General features: G+C 53.4%; 1 long non-coding RNA gene across 1 annotated transcript; it reads right to left on the bottom strand.

The window, feature by feature from the left end:
- Nucleotides 1–12,639: 12,639 nt before the first annotated feature.
- LOC124519378 (uncharacterized) lies at nucleotides 12,640–19,598 on the bottom strand. The gene is made up of 3 exons (XR_006964090.1): nucleotides 19,212–19,598; nucleotides 13,348–13,698; nucleotides 12,640–13,079 (listed from the first exon to the last, which is right to left on the bottom strand). It is a non-coding gene; the product is annotated as an uncharacterized LOC124519378 (long non-coding RNA).
- Nucleotides 19,599–22,844: the final 3,246 nt, after the last annotated feature.

Below are 22,844 nucleotides of genomic sequence, written 5' to 3' on the forward strand. Positions count from 1 at the left end.
CGTCTTCTCGGGAGCTTCTCTGGCCTCAGACGCTCACAGCCACGGTCTGCCGCAGCCTCAGCCACGCACACTGGTCCACGCCAACCCCGCAGAGCTCTGCAGTCCCAGGGGGCCCCGGACAGCAATCACTGCCCACCCCGAGGCCGGCCCTCCAGTCCTGGCAGGATTCCACGTGTAAGGAGTGACTCCCGCTGCAAGGATGAGCCGTCCACGGAAAAGACACACAGGCCGTCTCTTCAGCTCAGCCAGCCCTGCTGGTGGGTCCACGACACGGGAGCCGGTCGGAACTGCGTGGTTCCCCCAGCTGCCGGGGACAAAGCTGGCCGGTTCCACCAGCTGACACTCCCCAGACTCACCCAGAGCATCAGGGGCTCTACGCACCAGGCTCGACTCCCAAGGGATACTTCTCTCCAACCACAAAGTAACGCTCATCAAAATCTCTGTATGCAAAGAGCCGTAAGAGTGTCCATCGTTGGGGCGCCTGGGTGGCTCAGTGGGTTGAGCGTCCGACTTCAGCTCAGGTCATGATCTCGCAGTTTGTGAGTTGAGCCCCGCGTCGGGCTCTGTGCCGACAGCTCGGAGCCTGGAGCCTGCTTCGGATCCTGTGTCTCCCTCTCTCTCTGCCCCTTCCCTGCTCATGCTCTGTCTCTCAAAAATGAATAAACTTTTTTAAAAAAAAAAAAGTGTCGTGATGCAACCATTCATTCAACGAACGTGTTCTTAGAGCCTCTTGGGCGCCCTGCTGGGCACCACGAGGGGGTCACAAAGAATTTGAGAACTGGCATAGCAGACGGAAGTGTTCACTCTCCAACCTCAGAGATAAAAGCGTAGACTTTGGGGGATTTTAACATTAACATAATTCATCCACTTACTCACTGAACTATTTATCAAGTGCTGGGCACTCTATTAAAAGCGGAGTCTCCAGTTCTAGAAAACAAGCAAGTTTCCTGCCCTCACGGAGCTCGCTCAAAACCGACAGATGAATTAATAGTAATAATCGTCACAACAATAGCAGCAAAGCTCCCCTCTGCCGAGACGGGCGCCGAACCCCCTTGTCCCTGCCCCGAGACAGGGTGGGTTATCACTTCGCGATTCACTGATAAAGAGACCGAAGCACAAAGAATTTCAGGATCTGTGACTCCCAGAAGCGTTCTTCGTCGGCCGGTGGTTCATTTTTTTAACGTTTGGAACCATGCGGGGGACGTTATGACTTCTGATTACCCTCTTCCTTCTTGGATGTTTCGTGGCTGGACTCGCCATTTCTTCGGGTGAAAGTTCATCAGACGTTACAAGTTAAACACAGGCTGTGGGAGAATAGTCAGGCATTTCCTCTCGGGCCGTTGATAATAATTGAACAATTTTGTTTTAATCAAAAATCTTGCCAAGGTCACAGAACTCGTAAGTGGCAGAGCCGAGCCTCGACCCCATTCAGCCTGCCCCACAGCTTGTCCTCTTGACCGTGACATTTGCTAAATTAATCACATAAAGTCGCTTTGCTACAGCCAGAAGCTTCAGCTCACCGCAATTAACAAGGATGGATTTAAAGGTGCAGGGTTCACCCCTCCACCTGGCTCAGAGAATATGCCGTAATGCGATGCGATACCGTCTCTGAATTATTAACGAACGCCTTTCTTTTTCTTATTGGGCTGAAATCCACATACAGAAGACGAACTTTTTTAGAGGGTGAAGTCTGGTGGAATTTGGCACATTCACAATGGGATCGAGCCATCACCTCCGCCTGATTTCAAAACCTCACTGGTTACCTTTTCGTCCTGATAGTTCCTTCGACCTTGCCGGTCGTGCTTCAGTAAATAAATGGCAAAGCAGAAATGCGGAAAGAAAGTGAGTCATAGCGACCCTCTGAGAGATTGGCCCCCCCAAATTCACGTGTTCAAGTCCTAACCCCCAAAGGTGATGGTGTTAGGAAGTTGGGTGTTTGGGAGGTGCTCAGGTTGTGAAGGTAGAGGGTCCTTACAACACGGGATTCACGTCAAGAGGCCCCACAGAGCTCCCTGCCCCGCCCCCCCCCATAAGGACACGGCGGGACGGGCCGCCATCTATGAACCAGGAAGGCCTTCACCAGAACATGACCGTGCAGGTGGCTTGAACCTGGACGTCCAGCCTGCAGGACAGTGAGAAAAGCTACCCCACCCCCTCCCTGTTGTGGTATCTGAACAGACTGAGACGGTCATTTCTTGGCTTTTTGAGTTTCAAAAGCCTGGGCCCCGAGAACTAGAATGTTCTCTCACAGGTAGATGAGATTGGAGAAACAGATGAATAGGGTACTCCCGGCTGGGAGAAGGTGGAGAGAAGAGGAGGGCATTAAGGGCGAGGGGACAGGACCTGGAGGAGCCACGTGGACCAGAGAATGTCCACCCCCAGGGCCGCCAGTCTGTACCGTTCAGGAGGCTTCTAAGGGACAGTTCACTAGCTGTCCTTCCTTTGGAAAGCAGCGAAGCGCCCCCCCCCCGCCCCCACCCCTATTTTTAAAAACCTTTTACCGAGGCGTCACCTAGGTGCAGATGTAAACAGAAGACAAGGGTGAAGCTCAGTGTATTTTCCCAAACCCCATCTGGCCGTGGACCCAGATCCAGGAGGAGAACGTGACGGGAACCCCAGAAGCCTCCCGGGCCCCCTTCCGGTCAACTATGCCCCCAAATGCTACCCTCTCTCTCGATTTCCCACAGCACAGATGAGCTGAGGCTGGTTTTGTGTTTTGCAGAAATGCAATCACACGGATGACTCCTCCTCTGTCTGCCTTCGTTCACCCCCTGAACATTACGTTTGTGACATTCATCCACGTGTGGCGGTAACTCCTTCATTTTCACCACCGGGCAGCATTCCGAGGTGTGACCGTGCACAACGCACTCAACCGTCCCCCTACCGGCGGCCACGCAGTTTCCGGCTTGGGGCCTCCCTGAGCTGCGCCGCTGAACGGGAACGTGCCGGTACGTGTCTTTTGGTGAACCTGCGCTTGCGTTTCATTCGAGGGCGTGGCCCCGAGTGGGACTTCCGGGCTGTGGGGTGCAAACAGGTTCAGCTCCGGGAGGTCCTGCCAAACGGTCTTCTAGGGGAGTTTCACCAAAATTCACAGGGAAATGCAGAAGGCTGGACATGGACAGGGCGATGGTGGAGAAGGGGAAAGACTCAGGAGGAGGAGAAAGTCGGAGGGTTTGTGCTACCGAGTAAGACCCACGATGGGGCCTATCATACAGCGACTGTAACTGAGGTAGTGTGGAAATGATCAGGACAGGCAGAGGTGGGGGAACCTTTAAAAGAAAACCAAAAGCTGGGGCACCTGGGTGGTTCAGTCAGTTAAGTGTCTGATTCTTGGTTTCCGCTCGGGTCATGATCTCACGATTCATGGGTTCAAGCCCTGCATCAGACTCTGTGCTGACAGCATGGAGACTGCTTGGAAATCTGTCTCCTTCTCCCTCTGCCCCTGCCTTGATTCCATTCTCTGGAGTGCTCTCTCTCTCTCTCTCTCTCTCAGAATAAATAAATAAACTTAAAAAAAAAAAAGCTCGGACTCTGAGCTAAAACCTGGATTTAGATCCCAGGTCCCCCATGAACTTGCTGGGAGCCAGGCCAGCACCTCTGGACCCGAAGTCCTTCCTCGTCCAATGGCTTGTAACAGTCAGCTCCGTGGAGGCGTTTGTTTTGTTGATGTGTCCATCATTTATGGAGGTGAGATTCACGTCACATAAAGTGAACTGTTATAAGTTGACCCGTTCAGGGGCATTGAATGCCCTTCCAGGGGTGAGTCCCCCACCCCCAGCACCTTCCCCGGCATGGAGTCGCTCTGACAGCAGAACGAGCTCACGCATGTGATGGGTCGGGAACGCGGGGGCCTGCAGGCGTAGGAGCGGCGCTCCTTATCAGGACCTTTTCCAACTGCATCGGGGCAAGGGTCACTTCCGGGGCCTCGTCTGGGCCGGCTTTGCCTTCATCTAACAGATGGGCTGGTTGTCAGGCTCCGAGAAGCAGCAGCAGGGACCCCATGCACACGGTGGTGCGGTGGAACATTCCAGAACCGAGGCCCCCTTGACGTGGAGGAAAGCAGCAGGGGCCCTGACTGGAAACGGCCGCATCCCCCACAGGAGCCACTCGGTGGGCAGAGCAGCCTCCGGCCCTCCGTCTAAGGCTTGGGTTCCACCTCCTTTCTGCTCTCAGTACACGGCTTTTCAGATCAATTGCCTTACGTTTTTAATTAATTTGAAGCTTAATTAGTTTGAGTTTTAGAGGGTGTGCAACGGTCCCAAAGACCCTCTCGGGATAAAAACACGGGAAGGCTCGGCCTAACCAAAGCAAGCCGTTCCCGGCAGCCGCCCGCACGGGCTCCCTGGCCCAAGGGAGGCCTCCACCCAAGAAGTGAGGCTGTGCGTCAGAGGCCGAGAGGTCAGGGGCATCCTAGGAGGCGCCGCCCCCCCAGACCCGAGAGCCCAGATGGCGTCGTTCTGTGCGTGGATTCCGCGAGTCTGGAACTGGGCCGGGCGCAGTGGGGACAGAAGGGTCTGCTGCCCTCCCACCTGGGGCCCTCGTCTGGAGGCCAGGGGCTGGCATCGCGGCAGGAGGGAGAGGTGACTTGGGAGGGGAGCTCTTTGCTCAAACGTCTGGCACTTGGCCCACAGGCCCCAACCTCACCAGGGCGCCCGGGCACCTACACTTGGCATCCCCGCGTGGTCTCTGTGGGGTGCTCGGGCCTCCTTGCAGCGCGGTGGCCGTATCCGAGAGCGAGTGTCACACAAGAACCAGGTGGGAGTGCACATGTTTCTTTGCCCTGGTTCCAGACTCACACAGCAGCCTCTCTGCCCGATGCTGTTGGTTGAGGCTGTGTCCCTTAATCGGGGTAACCAGACCCAACCCGAGACCTGCCAGCGTCACCTCCCAAAGACCTCCAGACTCCATCCACGTCCCTCTGCCTCCCCAGCCGTGCCTGAGCCCGAGCTGTCCGCCTCCTCCTCCTCTCCCTCCTGGCCCCCCGCGCCCTCTGCACTGCTCTCTGCACGCACGTTCTGTTCCCACTGCGTCCTTCTGGCTGTCCTCTTACTACCGCCGGTGGCTTCCATTTCTCTTAAGACAAAGTCCAAAATCCTAACCGTGGCTACCAAGCCCCACCCCTCGGAGCAGCACCACCCCCTCCAGCTTCACCCCTGTCTCCCCGTCCCCAGCCCCCACGGAGGTTCCCTGGTGACATTTGCCACTTCTCCTGTGCTCATGAGCCACGTGTGGCCGGTGGCCGCTAGAGCGGATGCCCCTGTCCCCATGTTGCCCTCTCTGCTCTTTCTTCCCTCCCGGGGCAGCCCTTCACCAGGGCCACACTCTACTCTGCTGTCCCCTGAGGCGGATTTTAATCTATGTGTGTTTTCCTATTTTGAACACACATTCTTCTTCTAAGCCACCTAAAATCGTACGTGGGCCAAATTCTCTGCTTCGTTCCTTTGACTAGCAGAGCCTGGCTGTACGGCTAGACCACAGGATCACGCCTTTGCAATCATCTCATTATAGAATCTGAGGTCTTCAATTCCGTCATAAACTCACAGAGAACATCTTAGTCTGTTATATTTGATTTATTAGCAGCAAAATACTTCTCTCAAAAAGACCGTCCCTGCACATACAGTCAGAGACCGCCCCCCCAGTACGAACAGTCACAGGCAATCAGAGCTGGGATGGTCCAAGCCCACATGGGCAGAGGACACTCCCACTTGCCCCCTTCACCCTGTGCTCTGTGCTGTGATGGCCCCAGGGCACCCCAGCTCCAAGGAACAAAGTTTGAGAACCAGTGATTTAAGTCATAACAACACATCAAGCTTCTTTATGAATTCCAGCATCGTTTGCATATAAAATGTACATTAAAGTCTGGAGAGATTGCTTAGGCTCTTCAAAGTTATTAAAAGATCATTTTAGAAGTGAAAATCGCCTTAGAGATAACTTCTGGAGAATTTTAATTTGTCTCTGAGTTAAAGGCAGCTGAGATACAGTGAAAGAGGCTGCTGGTTAAAGAGGACCTGGTGAGGAATTCTAACTCCAGGTACAAACAAGAAACAAAAAACCATACAGCGTCTCTGAGCCTCCGTTGGCCTAGTTTCCCGCAAAACGGCCCAAAGACTTCCCTTCCAGTGGCCTGGAGAGCTAAATGAGACGGAAACTGGGAACGTGCCCAAGGATCGAAAGTATGCACAAGAAACTTCTCCTTTAAAAATCATTGGAGCACCCGGGTGGCTCAGTCGGTTAAGCATCTGACTTCGGCTCAGGTCATGATCTCGCGGTTCGTGGGTTCGAGCCCCGCGTCGGGCTCTGTGCTGACAGGTCGGAGCCTGGAGCTGCTTCGGATTCCGTGTCTCTCTGCCCCTCCCCTGCTCGTGCTCTGTCTCTTTCTCTCAAAAATAAATAAACATGACAAAAATAATAGTTAACTGGACAATTAATACCATAGGGCTATAGAAACGGATCCTGAGGAAAGAATACTTACAATGCAAAAAGAAATTCATAACCCCTTGCAGAAGGGAAAAGGGAGACATTCAGATGTGCTACCAACGATGCAATTAGCTTCGGAAACACGCGTGCTCGTGCTTTTAACAAATACAGAACTTCACCATCCATAGATCACGGACAGCCTGTAAGTCTGTGTGAGGTATGTGTGTATGTGCGGGTGTAGGCATGTGCTTAAAAGCCACAGTGGAAATAAAAACTAGCGGAAAAGAAGTAGCAGTTATCTCCGGGTGGCAGGATGCATGAAAGATCCTTCCTCTTTGGGTTTTTTCTGTGGGCTGGTCTAGGGGTTTTGTTTGGCTTGTTTTGTTTTTTCAATTGCTTTGCATTGGGGTGTGAACTGTTTGCAGTCAGAAGGCGAGGTCGCCCTCCGTGAGATTCGAGGGCCGTTGGTACAGCATTCCTGAGTCTGTGGAAACTACTTTTGAGTTTCGTATTCTGAATTCTAAAGAAACTGAGCAATCTGTTTTAAACCGAACGAGAAAATGTTCTAGATTAAGTCATTTGGCCGTGACAATGGCTGAACGAAACAGACATCCTTAGAGACGTGCACAGGCCAGTTGCCACGGAGTCTGAATTACAGGAAGTGGCTTTGTTTGGTTCGTCAGTTTGGCTCTGTTTGGCCTGACCTGGTTTGGATGAGGCCCGAGAGGCAGCTCTGTCTTGACCTTGGATCTGTGACCCCACCAGCCCCTGGACACTTGGTGAGCTCTCTCTGCTCAGGTGTTCCTGGAGAGGGGCCTGTGCCCAGGCGGGGGGTGGACAGGTGTGACAGCGACACAGAGGGGAGCCAGGGCACGGTGGGAGCAGAGTACCAGGCAGACTCTCAGAGGATGGTCCCAGGAGCTGCGTGGGACAGAGCTCCAGCTGGACATCTGCTCTGAGTGCAGCCAAGGTCACCAAGGAAGTGAGAGCATGTCAGGAAGAAACGAGGACTGAGCCCTGAGAAGTGTCCTCTTTGACTCTTGAGGACATCAGGGCAGAAGGCTGGCTTCTGCCACTCAGTCTCGCCATCTGAGCTGTCCTGGAGTGCAAGGTCACACTCAGCTCTGGAGACAGGATATACTAGATGCTTCTAGTCCGAGCTGGCTGCCCACATCCACCCCATCCTACAGTGGCAGGAGACAGGTGCGGAGGGAATCTAACTGGACCATCTGCTCAAGTTCATCTTGAAACGAAAGAGGTTGTAGCCAGGTGTTTTGGAAGTCCCGTCCCTGAAGCTCCTCGCTGCACTGAGAAAGTCCCCGACGACCCAGGATCTGGTGGGCGAGGCTGACACAGAGCCGCATCTTCGTCACCTGTCCCCTGCCTCTGTCCCAACACCCAGCCCTGCCTCGCTCCTTCCCTTCACCTTCCCGTCCCCTTGATGATAAGGAAGCGGGACATTCTTCGTTCCTCCTCTTCCTCCAGATCTTCCCGGCTTTCCCGGCCCCCCTCACACCTTATCCAGTGTCCCAACCTCAACACTCTGATGGGGCAGTCTGGCCTCTCCCTTCAAGAGGATTAAGACCCTGTGGTCTCAGTTCCTCCACGTCTCCTCTACTCCCCCCACACACCCGTGCCTCCATTCTGTGCACACCCTCGTCCCGGCCCCACTCAGTTGAATGAACATCTGAACCATCTCAAAGATGTCTGCTGGATTCAGTCGTCAAGAAGTCCTTCCTGGCTTGGAGCAGGACGTCTCCGGGGATGAGATGGTGGCATAAGGCAGACTGTGGGAGACTGAGTGGGGCGATGGAATATTCTAGATCTTCATTGCAGGGGAACGTCCATGACAATATCTTTGTCAAAATTCATGGAACCACACACTGAAAAGGGACATTTCACTAGGCGTAAATTATACCTCAATGAAACTGACGTCAGCGTAAAAATATAAAATAAATCGTTCTTTTTTTTTTTTTCAACGTTTATTTATTTTTGGGACAGAGAGAGACAGAGCATGAACGGGCGAGGGGCAGAGAGAGAGGGAGACACAGAATCGGAAACAGGCTCCAGGCTCTGAGCCATCAGCCCAGAGCCCGACGCGGGGCTCGAACTCCCGGACCGTGAGATCGTGACCTGGCTGAAGTCGGACGCTTAACCGACTGCGCCACCCAGGTGCCCCTAAAATAAATCGTTCTTAACAAATGACCACTTTCCTCTTTAAACGACTCCTTTCGATTCTACACATCACATCTCAGATGACGCTAACAGAAAAGGCAACGCACGTAAATATTTCTCTCCTGCTTATTTTCCATTTCTCCGTTCACCAATTTCCTTCCCGTCTTCCCCTCAGCGCAGACTTTCCTCTGTTCCCTTAATAGTCCCCACTCTATAATTAGTAGCTCTGATAATTCTTTTATCATGTGTGTTTTATTTCTAAAATATTCACTACCGCAGCTCTCCCGTAATGCCTTAATTCAATTCCCTGATCACCATTTTTACAATCGTGAGGTATTAATAATATCTTCTATTTCGGTAGTGCCTTTTTTTTTTTCTTTTTGTCTGACGAACAAAAAAGTACTTTGCAGGCACTTTGTGTCCCTGTGAGGGAGTTAGGGAAGGAAGACAGACTGCGGATGGAAAAAGGCAGGCACGAGACGCGTGTGGGGTGTGCTGCTCACGCGAGACAGCGCTGAGCGTTGGCCAAAGTTCACCGCAGGGCTTTGTCTCCCAAGAGAGGGGCAGGGGTCCCCGCCCCACTGCCTGGGGGAATCTAGAGTCAGCCCAAGCCCAGCCTCTGGGTGGAGGCCAAGTCTGGGCACCTCCCTTTAGAAGGCGGGACACAAAATCTGCCCTCTCCTGACCCTGACCCCGACCCTGACCCAGAGACTCTTACTGGAGGTTGGGATGGGAAGACAATAAAAAAATGAAAACGAGAGCACTGCGATGCCCACCTGGAGAGAATCGTGGAATCTCTCTGAGTCCAGAGGCCGCCCCCGCTAAATCCCCCTGACTCCGATTTTGCAAGCGCACAGCCCACCCGGGGCAGGTCCCCAGCCAAGACGCAACCCACTAGGCTGCCCTCCAGCCTTGTTCCCCAGGCTCCCTGGGTCCATGCCATTCTCTCGACAAACACCGGACCTCTGTGTCGTTGGACTCCCCAGATGTTGCTCGTCTGGCGGTACTCCTCCCCCACACAGAATCCGCCTTGTCCCAACACACAAAGTCGGGGCCAGATCGTGTGTCAGTCTTCATAACGATGTAGGGCGTGTCACACACAGACCATACGCCCAGTGACTAAGAGGGCAAAGGGCCTTGCGGCAGATCCGACCCGCTGTAACCGGTGGCGGTGACGCTAACAGGCATCCCGGCCACCGCTCATCACGTGTGCCAGCTCTTACAGGTGCAGGGAGGTGCAGGTCAAAGGTCACTCTGGGAATAAGTGGATGGGCCGAGTTTGGACCACAGACCACGCCCCCTCTACCCCGTTTCCTTTATCTAAACCAGGAACATGGATCCTCGGTGGGACTGGCGGAAGGTTCTTGCAAATCTTTTGGTTCCCTTGTGCCACCGTCTCCCTCTAGTCTTAAGGCAGGTTGTGTTTTCCAAAAGGGACCACAGACATCATCTCCCATCCCACCTGCTCTAGCTTGACACCCCTCCCGTGGAGGGATGGGACCTGTGTCCCCTCCCCTTGCACTTGGGCAGTTTGGGAAGACTAGACTTCACTGACGCATTCGTTATTTTATAGGTATGTATTGAGCACCGCCCATGGGTCCAGATCCTCGCTCAGACTGTAAATACTTAAGACTCCACCTTTGCCTTCTAGGAGAGAAATTCCTCTCTCGACAGCTGCTCCCTGGTTTGCTTTGAGGAAGCCGCCTAGGCACACCCAGTGGGGTGCCTCGCAAGGTGCCCGGTGGACCCAGCGCTGAATTCTGGCCCCGTCCTTGCCCCCTTCCCTGTGAATCTGTGCTGTGTCGATGCTGCAGCAGGAAGGAAAGGTCCCACGTTAGACTCCCCATAGGGTTATAGGAGATCCGATGTCACTCTCGGAACCATACACGGAGCCTGGGGCAATCAGAGTGACCAGCCATTCTCCTCCCTTGTTTGTTTGTTTGTTTGCTTGCTTGTATTTAATGCACGCCTGTCCCCTTCCTCTGTAGCATCGGCTCCCTCTTAAATCATCTCCCAACACAGTAACGCGTCAGGCCGACGGGGAGCTTGGGAAATGCACGGCTTTGATTAATTGCGTTTCTGGTTGACAGAGTCGAGCCGAAGCCGTGCTGCTCTGACTGTTGCTGTTGTACAGCTTCCCACTCTGCAGACTCCGTTAGTATCTGCTACGAAACACACTTGGATCCCACGTCGATGACAGGCCTCTGTGGACACCTGGGAGCCTCTGTTTCCACGTGAGGTAGGACTTCGTTGGCTTCTTTGGGTTACCACCAAAACCAGACGGGAGTTTCAGACCAGGGATGTAAGCATGTGAGTGTCGGCTCCAGAATGGACCACAGCCAGGAACCAGAGCACCTGAGGGAACCCAGGCATCCGTTCTGCCTTCTTGGCATGCCTGGCCAACCGGGGAGAAGATGGTCTTTGCCAAAGGCACTCAGGGTTTCTCTACCTGGGGTCGGGAGAGTTGTGCCCAACTCCAGCCAACCTGGAGTCTCTTGGCACCAGGAAAGTCTCTGCCTGGATCAGCTGTGGTGAAGCCGCCTCCAGAGCAAGGGACTTTGTCAACAGCAGACGCCGAACAAACATGGCGGTCCCCACTGCGACCGTCAGACGGCTGTTGGAGGGGCGGGCTGAGTGAGAAGGGGCAGCTTCCACGGGAGCCTGAGTAGATAAGATCAGACGTCCACACATTTCAAGGTCTACGGTGGACGTACAGCCCCAGACCTGGAAACGCAATTTTAACTGAAGCCCCGATGCCAAGGGTTTTCTTATCACCATTTTCTACATAATTGGCGATCACAGCTGGCTGTCTTCATCTGGGTCCTCCCAGAGGCAGGGCTGAGATGTAGATTTGAGTACGAGCGGTTTATCCAGAGCGTGTGTGGTGCGGTGTGTAAGATCACTTTGGCACGTTCAGAGTTTTGTCTGGAGACGGAAGGCAACCACTGACAAGGAAATCACATATTTCATGCAAATAGGAGAGACAATTCGGTGTATGTCAGCATGCCCAAACCCCAAATAATCTATTTTCAAGTTTTAGGGCAGTAAATCATTGGCTGTTACCTTCTTTGAAAAACACAAAACTTGTAGATTACAGGCAGTACTGGAATTCATTTTCCACGGTGTGTGTGTGTGTGTGTGTGTATGTGTGCACTTTGTTTTTACCTAAAGCTTAGTTTCAGCCGCTTTTGGTGCCCAGGGTGAATCAGCGCCCCCTAGTGGTGAGTATGTCGCTGCGTGCTTGCATGTTCATGGCTACCCTGCAGGCACCCCAAGGAAGGAGTCCCTCTCGTGGGTCACTTCCGCTCCTCTCCTCCTGCCCTTTCCTCTCCCGACACCCGATGTACCAGACTCGGGCTAGCTGCTGTCACCAACCCCAGATGTGCTGGGGCTTAAAGCTGCAAGAATGCCCTTCTCATCCCTAGACCAGACCCTGGCAGGGCCGTTCCTGATGGGCTGGGGGCTCTGCTCCACCCAGAGATTCCAGGATCCAGCCTCCCCGGGAGCTTAGCTGCCGTGGATGGGTCTGGATCTCAACAGGCACGCCTCCCCGGCCGTCCGCATGGGACATAGCGGGAGAGGGGACCCAGGGCCACAGGTCTGCTGTGCCTCTGAGCACACGGTGTCACTCTGGTGACAGGCAGGCAGACAAAGTCCTCCAACGGTGCTTTTCCTTCCTAGAGACAGCCTCCGTCCCGTGGAAATATGAGGCAAGGACTGATAACAGCCCCCCACCACAGTATCAGAGGGTCTCCACAGCCTGATTTGGGCTTCCCCCTCCTCTACAAGCGCCTCATGCTCCAGCCACCCCAGGTGAACCCCTTATGCTCAAAACCTGCCCGCTCCTTCCAGCCACAGGGCCTTTGCTCATGCCATTCCTCCACCTTAAATGCCTTTCCCTTCTTTGTCTAATTGGGAAAATCTTATGCACCCTTTAAGATGCTAACGTCACCTCGTTTCCAGAAGATCCCCTGACACCCACCTCCCCAGTAGCATTGACGCTTCCCGCCTCGGTGCCCTCCTAAGTCACTCGTGTGGGTATCCGTTTCTGCCTGCACTTTGGGCCCCGAGGGCTGGGTCCATACAGAAGGCGAGGCACGCATGCCAGTAAATTATTTTTTAATAAGGAAGTACGTGAATGAACACGTCCCACACGTTTTGACTTCTGCCCGCTAAGGAAGGACCCCGCACACGTCACGGCCCCCTGCCCATCCCCCGCACCCCTCCCTACAAAGGCGAAGACCCCGCTCCGTGAGTCGTGGAATTGACAGGACTCCGGCATCGCCTCCTGAATTTCTCGGAGGGAAATTTCTCCTTCCCTGGATGGCTCCTCCTACACAATGCAAAACAATCACCTCTTCGTGGCCTCAAAGAAGCTCTGCTCCAATCTCGCTGGCAGATGTCTCCAAAGGAAGGCTCCGGTGCCGAGCCACAGCGTCAGAGAGCTCCGGCGCTCCCTCGATTGCTGGCACAGAACCTGGCGAGCCCTGCAGTGTCAGAGGGAAGGGAGGGGAGCCCTGGGCTCTGGGCCCGACTCCAGAAGAGGACACAGCACCCGCCCACCTGCCTCCTCCTCCGGCCCGCTCCCCCACCCACCGCAACCCTAACGCTCTGCCTTTGCCCAACATCGCATGATTCTTCCAAACACTTGCGTGCCCGCATCTCATGGGAGCCTTCCCCCACCCCTGCAAGGGCACAACGCAGGCCCGGTTGCCCCCACACTGTCCCTCGCAGCCAGGGCACGACCCATCTTACTGGAGCCGGGAGGGGCTGCCCGTGTGCCGCGGCTGGAATCAAAGTTGAGCTGAGGTCCCCGAGCAGGACCACCGCTTGGAAAAAGCCACGCACGGATCAAGGCTGCTGACAGATGTCAGTTTGAAAAAGGCCTCTCCGGGAGAGGGGGCAGCCCGCGGCCTGCCGGTGAAGAATGTAAATTGGCTCATCTTTCTAGAGAGCAGCGTGCTCTGATGCCTGCCGGATTTGGAAACTCAGACTGCACGTCGGGTGGAGAAGAATCAGTGAGTCAGGACCCGGGCTCCCGATTCCGGTTGTGGCACAGACGGGACGTGTGACCTTGTGCAAAGCGTCAGGTCACTCTGGGAGGCCCTGCAAGAGGAAGATAAGGTAGGACATCAGTGGTTTTCAGCCTGTGGGCGCTCAGAGTTCGTGACATCGAAAATCAAAAGGACTCACATCTCCCAGAGAGCAGCAAAACCAGACCAACACATCTGTGATTATTACAAAGTTCTGTCTTCCCACCTCGATTCCACCTGGTGCCACAAGTTAAGAGGTTCTGCTTCTAAATCAGACACTCTCTGAGCAGAAGAGAAAAGGCGTCTGAAGCTGGAGCCCCGCAATCAGGAAGGTCTGGGTTCAAACCCGCCCTCCCGCCACCCCTGAGTGTGATCTGGGCCCCGGGCTTCGGTTTGTCTACAAAACAGGGCTTATCGGAGGACACACAGTAGGGCGGACAGCATCGTCGTGAAGGCTACCTGACGTGACGCAGTTCCTGGAACACAGTAAGTGCCCAATAATGGGGCGCCCGGGTGGCTCAGTCGGTTCAGCATCTGACCTCGGCTCAGGTCACGATCTCACAGCTCATGAGTTCGAGCCCCGCGTCAGGCTCTGTGCTGACGGCTCATAGCCTGGAGCCTGCTTCGGATTCTGTGTCTCCCTCTCTCTCTGCCCCTCCCCCACACTATCTCTCTCTTTCTCTCTCTCTCCCTCAAAATTGTCAACTCTGTCTCAGCCCCATAACTGTCAGGCTGCTACACTGTCCCAGCCCCGATCCCTGGGACACCGGATTCCCTCCGGGCGAGTTCTAGATGCAGCCCCCTCACCCTCACCTGCTCACCCAGCCCTCCCGCCACATTCCCCCACCTCCCCCCTTCCTGGGCCACCAGCTGGTGAAGCACCAACCCCTTGGGGCAGGGGTTGGGGCCGGCAAACTCCAGCCCTTCGACCCTATGATTCCACCGAAACCTTGTCCGATGGGATTTTCACTAGAGCACAAAGAATATAGGGGTTACTTGATCTTACGATCTAAGGATCAGCTTGGGGTGGGGTTTTTTTCATCAGTGTCAAGACCAGTGGTCACAAATTTATAGGCCTCCAGCAGCAGTGAAGACCGCTGATACATAAGGGAAGACACTTGGGGAAGGCATCTGACGCTGCATTAGCATAGTTTCATTTCGCTATAGCCATTGACTAAGGCTTGAGGGACAATCGGGCTTGGCGGAGACGAAGGCTAACTGGAGACACATGGAGAGCAGCCTCTGTGTTATAATTTGGGAGTGAGGGCCCAGTTTCTCTACTTTCTCTGATTTCTCAGATTTTTCCAGATCATTAGACACAATCTGCCAAATTTTAAAATATTAGCTCCATTTTTTTTCCCCCTCTGCGGGTCGAATAAAAACAGCAGACCAGGTTCAGTCCCCGGGCCATCATTCTGTGAGCTTTCATTGGGCCGCCTCTGCCCAGTCCTGACCGTCACCTCCAGTGTGTGTGAACGAGAGTGAAGAGTGGCAGGGTCACCATGTGTGGTTGTCCAGGGTGTGCACTGCCCAAGGCTACCACACCTAAGAGGCTGCCATTTCCATCGCCGGCATCCAGGCTCTGTACTATGAATTTCAACAGTCTTCCAGCAGAGGGCAGTCACATGCCATGCTCTGACAAAACCAGCTTTCATCACATTTTCATCCGGCGGAAGGGTCTTAAGGCAGGAGGCTCCTTTTCCGATTCCCACAAAGATGTTATAAAAACCAGCCGCAGTCGTAAGGGTGGAGAATATCAACGTGTACCATTCCCTGCATTATGACCGGGTGGCAAGCAAAACGGAAGTTCCAAATACCAAGTGCTGGCGAGGTGGTGCAGGCCCCAGAACGGCTGCACTTTTCCGAGCGTGTAAATCAGTGCACTTTGCAAACAGGCTGCACCTCATCAAGCTGAACGTGCAAATACCGGACAGCCAGGCATTCCCCTGGGTGTGCGCCCAACAGTACGCACACATCCGCGCACCCAGAAGCACGTTCTAGAACACTCACAGGCACACCGTTTCCAACGGCCCCAACGGGAGCGAGCTCTGATGCCCCTCAGCGACGGGAAGGATCCAGAAGGTGCGGCACAGGAGACGACGATGGAACAAGAGCAAACCGCCATTGCAAACCGTCATGCAGACGAACCTCACAAAGGTGGGGCTGCGTGAACGAATCCGGCCGCGGAAGAGCACGCCCGCGTGATGTCACTCGTATAGAATGTCCGTGGTGGGCAGAGCTAGCCTCTGGGGTCGGACGTCGGGATGGCACCTTCCCTGGGAAGGAGGGGGCGGAGGGAGGGGAGCGAAAGGGCGCCCGGGGGATCTCCCGACGTCCTGAGGGGCTCCTGGGAGGGGGTCACATGGATGAGTTCACGTTGGGAAAATCCACCCGTCTGTACACACTCACGCGTTTGCACTTTTCCATCAGCATGCTGTTTCGATCAACAGTGTCACGGTAGATGGTCCCACGCGTCGCCGGGCAGGGAAAGGCTTCGGAGGAGACGGGGAGAGACAACCGCCGGGCCGCCGTCCCAGCCTCTGGGAGTAACGTTCTTTCCCGGGCTGCCGGGAATCACAGACGGTGTGTGGTTGCAGAAGGAGGCCAGCTTCCTTGGATCGGCTGTGTCAACAGGCTGACCTCCCGGATTGGTGAGCAGGAATCCTTGCCTCTGGCTGCGGCTCACATTGTTTCTGGCATTTGCCATTGGCAAGTATCACTGGCCTCTTGTTTTCTGGAAGCAACGAAAACGTTACAGGGTATCGGCACCTCGCTGAACAACTTATCACACGGTTGGAGCCCGATGAGATTGACTGGTGTGAGTCCAGCAAGACGGGCGGCCCCCAGTGTGCTCTGGGAGCTCCCCCAAAGCCTTGTGATTCTTTCCGGCCTCCTTGGTCTTTGGGGTGCTTTGCTTCGCACGGCGCGCACCTGCAGTTACTTCGCGTGCACACGCGGATGCTGAGAGCTGCCCGGGGCTTCTGTCCCCAGGTGAACCCTTGGTCACTGACACGCAGGTACTTGGATATGAAGGCCCAGCTCCTCCACCCGAGCCTGGACAAACCCTCGGGGAGACTTTGCCGAAGAAAACCCCGTCCCCCCTTGGCTTCTTGGTCTCCTCCCCCCCTTGCAGACCACCCTGGGACCGTGACCTCAGAGGACAGCTTGCACACCAATCTCCGTCTCCAGGTTTGCTCCAGGGCAGCCTGACCGAGACGGGAGGGGAAAACGGATTCTAGCGTCGTGGAGAATGCGCAACCTGAGACTCCTTGGCGGGGACTCCCGCCTCCCGCCTCCCCTACACACATGCCTGCGTCTCGGGTTTCTGCAAAGGCCAGCAAGTGGCTGGCAACAAGCTTGGAAGCGGCCGGCATCATTTCCAGGACTCGCTATTACTCAAGTCGTGATGTTTTCGTTGGGAACACAGACAGGCTCCCACGGGCCATGCACCGGGCCTCCCTCTGGCGTCCGGGCTTGGAACTCAGAACGTGCTTTCCGTAAAAATAACAGCAGGGGCTGACGCGGGGGAGAGCAAAGCCTGTTCCCCAAAGAGCCTTCTTAACCCGTGTGTTGCCGGGCTCCAGTGATTCACGTGCTGATCTGAAGAAAATAAATAAAGGGCTGATCTGAGTTCTGCCCGTCTTCCTCCAGTTCGAGAGGGAGAAGAGCTCGTTCCCGTCCTAGGACAAGGCTTCTCTGCAGTTCAGCGGGTAGGAGCTCACGCCCTGTCACCCGAGTTTATCCGGGATCCACCATGTACCAGCTGTTCCTCTTCAGGCAAGCCGCCGGCCCCTTCTGCCCTCCAAATGTCCCCACCCGTCCAACGACACAAGAATGCCAACCTTTCAGGATTATAGTGAGTGCTGTTCAAACATAGCATTAAGTGGGAAGTTGGAATATGAAAAGGTATCCCACGTTATTTTTTTTAATGTTTATTTATATTTTGAGAGAGAGAGCGAGAGAGAGAGCAAGCATGAGCGGGGAAGGGGCAGAGAGAGAGGGAGACACAGAGTCTGAAACAGGCTCCAGGCTCTGAGCTGTCAGCACAGAGCCCGACACGGGACTCGAACCCACGGACCACGAGACCGTGACCTGAGCCGAAGTCGGACGCTTAACCCACTGAGCCACCCAGGCACCCCTAAAATATTTTTTTAATATTTATTTATTTTGAGAGCGTGCGAGAGAGAGGGAGCATAAGTGGGGAGGGGCACAGAGAGAGAGAGAGAGAGAGAGAGAGCGGGAGACAGAATCCGAAGCAGGCTCCAGGTTCCCAGCTGTCAGCACACAGCCCGACGCAGGGCTCGAACTCACAGGCGATCATGACCTGAGCCGAAGTCGGATGCTTACCCGACGGAGCCCCCCAGGTGCCCCAGGAGTTGTTGCACATTGTTACCCATCGAAGAAATGCAAAGAAAAACTGCAACTCCATAAGAGGCTGGGCAAAAGCAAAGTCTCCCCCTTTACACCGGAGCACCACATGGTACGCCTACCTCGGAAATACATCTGCCAGCACCTGCTAGAGCTACGTACCTGCCCCATGACGTCCCCCAAGACAAACAAGAGCCCGGACGCACCCGAAGACGCGTTCCAGAATGTCCCCTGCGGCCTTATCTGTGACAGGCAAAAGCTGGACACCACCCGGATGTCCCCCGACAGTGAGTGGGTGGTCGCTTGTGGTCTGCTCTGGTGATGGAACCTGGTACAGCAGTGAGAAGAAACAAGTCCCGTCTCCGGCAACATAGTATCTGGGAGTCTGGGAGACGCTATGCTGAGCACGGGAGCCCAGTTATGTGCTAAAACGGGGCAAAACTGTCTCAGTCTGTTCCGGCTGCTGCAACAAAGTTCCACAGCCTGGGTGGCTTATAAACAACAGACCCCTCGGGGCGCCTGGGGGGCTCAGTCGGTTAAGCGTCCGGCTTCGGCTCAGGTCACGATCTCGCGGTCTGTGAGTTCGAGCCCCGCGTCGGGCTCTGTGCTGACAGCTGGGAGCCTGGAGGCTGCTTCGGATTCTGTGCCTCGCTCTCTCTCTACGCCTCCCCTACGCGTGCTCTGTCTCTCTCTCTCTCAAAGGTACCACTCCTCCACAGAAGGAAGGAAGTACCGCCACAGGCCAGAACGTGGCTGAACTGGAAGGTGGAAGTGAAGGAAGCCACACACGAGAGGACGAGACACGAGAGGACGCATATGGTCTAACTCCGTTTAGATGAGATACTAGGGATGGCAAATCCATAGGGACAGAAAGCCGCGTAGTGATTTTCAGGGGCTGGGGGAGGGGGGAGGGGGATTGGTTACAGGGTTTCAGTTTGTGGGGGGAAAGTTCTGGACCTAGACCATGGCGATGGTTGCACAATTTGCAGATTCCTTAGTGCCCCTGAATCCTACACTTTAAAATGGTTAAAATGATAGATTTCATGTTACGTGCATTTTTCACACACACACGCACACACACACACACACACACAGAAAATTAAATACAGAGTAACCATATGACTCAGCAGTTCCCCTGCGAAGTACAGAGCCAAGAGAATTGAAAGCAAATATCCACACAGAAACCTGTCCAGGACCGTTCACAGCGGCATGACTCACAACAGCCAGCGGGTGGAGACGATCCAAACGGCCCTAATGAGTGGATGCGTGAGTTTCCTCCGGCTGCCGAAAGGCACGGCCACAAACCAGGTGATTTCAAACCACAGAAATGTACGGTCTCCCAGCTCTGGAGACCAGACGACCGAAACCAAGGCGTCGGGGCGCCTCGCCCCTCCGGGAGCTGGAGGGGGCTCCTCTCTTGCCAAGCTCGGCGTTTCCTGGGCTGTGACTGTGTCACTTCAATTTCTGCCTCTGTTGTCACGTGGCCGTCTTCTGGGTATCTTACTAGGACGCGAGTCATTAAGGGCTTGATCCTCAGCATGACTGTATCTTACTAGTTACATGGGCAACCACCCTGTATCCAAATAAGGTCAGGTTCTGAGGTACGGAGGGCTGGGATTTCAACATTTCCTTTTTGGAGGACGCAATCCAGCTCCGAACAATGGACCGACGCCATGCGGTCTGTCCGTACAAGGGAATACTGTCCAGCCGTAAGAGGAACGGAAAGCCTGCAACACGTAAGGCCTGAAAACATGCTGCTGAGAGAAAGAAGCCGGACCCACAAGATCCCGTGTGGTGTGATTCCACTTGTGCAAAACACTCAGAGCAGGCGAATCCGGAGACAAAGTGGATGTGAAGGCTGGAGGGAGGGAAAGAATGAGGACGGGCTGCCTAATGGGTCTGGAGTTTATTTCTGGAGTGACGGAAATGCTCAGGAATTTTATAGTGATTAACTGTTGTACAAAATTATGCACACACTAAACACTAGTGGACCGTGTGCTTTAAAAGCATGAAATTACAGTGTGCCATTTATATCTCAATAGGGAAAAAAAAAGACTCTTAATGGGATGAAAAACAAGTTACAGACGGAGAGAAAATATGTGCAAACCACTTTTTTTTTCTTTTCTTTTCTTTTTTTTTTTTTTTGGAGAGAGAGAATCTCAAGCAGACTCCAGGCCCAGCACAGAGCCCGACGCTGGGCTTGATCTCATGACCGCGAAATCACGACGTGAGCCGAAACCCAGAGTCAGACATCTAACGACTGAGCCACCCAGGCACCTCTACAAACCACTTAATTTGCAAAGGATGTGTATTTAGAATATATACGTATTAAAAAGAACGTTCAAAAATCCATAGCAGAAATAAAATCGAGTTGGAAAATGGGGAAAAGGAACAAAAAGACCTTTCACTGAAAAAGATAAACAGCCAGGAATTAAGCACATGAAGAGAGTTCGACAATATTAGCCACAAATTGAAACCACAGTGAACTATCGCTACACGCCTACCACGGTGGCTAAAACAAAAAGAAACAGACAACACCCTGTGCCGGTGAGGACGCGCAGAAACTAGATCCCGCCTACGCTGCTGACAGAAACGTAAAATGACGCAGCCGTCTAGAAAATTGGCGATTTCTTACAAAACTAAATATGCACTTATCATATTCGCCCAGAAATAAAAACTTACGTGCACACAAAAACCTGTGCACGACTGTTCATAGTGGCTTTCTTCATAATGGCCCCAAACTGGAAACAGCCAGTACCCTTCAAGGAAAGCGTTACATCCACTCCACGGATACTACTTAGCAATACAAAGGAACAAACCGGTGGATACACACAGTAACTTTTACGAATCTCAAGGGAATCTCGCTGAGTGGAGGAAAAAAGCCAATCTGTGGGTGTGACAGAGTAAAGACACAGCCTAAGGGGGCTCCTTGTGCCTGGATTGTGGTACTGGTTAACAGATCTGCTCATGAGATAAAATGACACAAAACTGCATGTGCACACACACGCACACACACAACTGGTGAAATCCGAGTAGATTCTACAGATTATACAAACGTCACTTTCCTGGGTATGATATTGTACTATAATTATGCAAGATGTTACCATTGAGGAAAACTGGATGTAGTTCAGGGGACCTCCCCGTATATATTTTTTTGCAACTTCTTGAGAATCTAGAATTTGTTCCAAATAAAGAGTTTTAAAAATAGGTCATTTATTCACAAAAAAATGTTGAACGGTCAGTACGGCCTGGCACGAGCCGGTCGGAACAGAGCCCAGCCACGAGCAAGCAGCGTGGCCAGCCCCATAACGGTGGCCCGTCAGCTGCACACAAACCCCAGGGTGAAACCAAAAAAACGAGGTGTTGAATGTGGCGGGGAAGGCTGCATCTCTTTAAGATTGTGTTTATTTGGGGGGCACCTGGGTGGCTCAGTCGGTTAAGCATCCGACTTCGGCTCAGATCATGATCTCACAATACGTGGGTTCGAGCCCCGTGTCGAGCTCTGTGTGACAGCTCAGCGCCTGGCGCCTGCTTCGGATTCTGTGTCTGCCTCTCTCTCTACCCCACCCCTGCTTGCACTCTGTCCCTCTCTATCTCTCAAAAATGAATAAATGTTAAAAAAGAAAAAGAAAAACCACAAGTTAGTAGAACATTTACTGTTATTAATATATTATTGACGATATTTATCCCTGGATAGTAGCATTACAGGTGATTTTAATTTTTTTTTCTTTCATGTATTTTCCCTTTTCCCCCACGACAGATCTAGATAAATAAGTTACGGTTTCAGTCTTCTTTGGTTGCAAATCACAGAAAGCAACTCAAATTAATCTAATCAAAAACAAGTCCTAGGAAGGATGTTGGGGGCTGAGGCAAAACAAAGAGTGAGACTTGCCCACCCAACATTCTCTCGCTCGCTCGCTCGCTCTCTCTCTCTCTCTCCCCCTTTCTAAAAGAAGCCCGATTTTTGTCACAGTGGGAACATGTCCATTTAAACCCCACTGCCCAGCTTCCCTTAAAACTCGGTGTGGCCGTGTGACATTATAAATGGAAGTCCAATGGGTTGGAATCCTGGGAAAGGGTTTTTTTTTTGGCTTGTTTGTTTGTTTGTTTTTAAGTGGCTGACTGCGCTGGCAATGCCCTTTTGACCCTCCTCCTTCCTCATTCCTCCTGTATGGAATATCAACATGATGGCTGGTGCCGCAGCAGCAATGATGACGTCACGTGACCTTAACGATCGAAGCGCCATGCTGAGGATGGTTAGAGCAGAGAGACAAGAATAGTCTGTGACATTAGTGACTCTCTGGAGCCACAGACCGGACCAGCTGCCTGATATTTAAGTCACTCTTTTTCCACTGCCTGCAAACTCATCCCTGAGCCATCCAGGGCTCACAGGACCAACAAGAAACTGGAGAACCTGGCTTAAAAACGGGCAAGAATGGAGGCAGCTGGAGAGTTAAGAAGCAAGAACCACACCCACAAAGTTATGGGTGACCTCCTCACCCGCGTGTGGTAATCCTCCTTCTCGAGAGAGCAGCAGCTGGGTTAGTCAACAGTCACCTGTGTCCGAAAGCAAACCACATCCTTTCCTGGAAGCCAAGCGTTAGGTTGGGAAAAGAAGAAAAACAGAGAAGTCTATCCATTTGCCTTCTAGAAGTCCCTCTTTGGAGATCCTGCTGGTTTATTCTTATCTATTTCCGGGGAGAAACTTACCTTCTCAATGTCTCAAATAAAACATAAGTCATGAACATCTGTGCCCACATCTCTCCGTCACAAAAGACTTCCCCGCCACGGCAAGCTGTAAAGCACGGGGGGCCGCCTGCATCCACCCCTCACGCCAGGTAAGCCCTGCCA

This window comes from Lynx rufus, unplaced genomic scaffold (genome assembly GCF_022079265.1).
Source record: "Lynx rufus isolate CCGP_SWC_20201006 ecotype Redwood Valley unplaced genomic scaffold, mLynRuf1.p SCAF_27, whole genome shotgun sequence".
Taxonomy (NCBI): domain Eukaryota; kingdom Metazoa; phylum Chordata; class Mammalia; order Carnivora; family Felidae; genus Lynx; species Lynx rufus.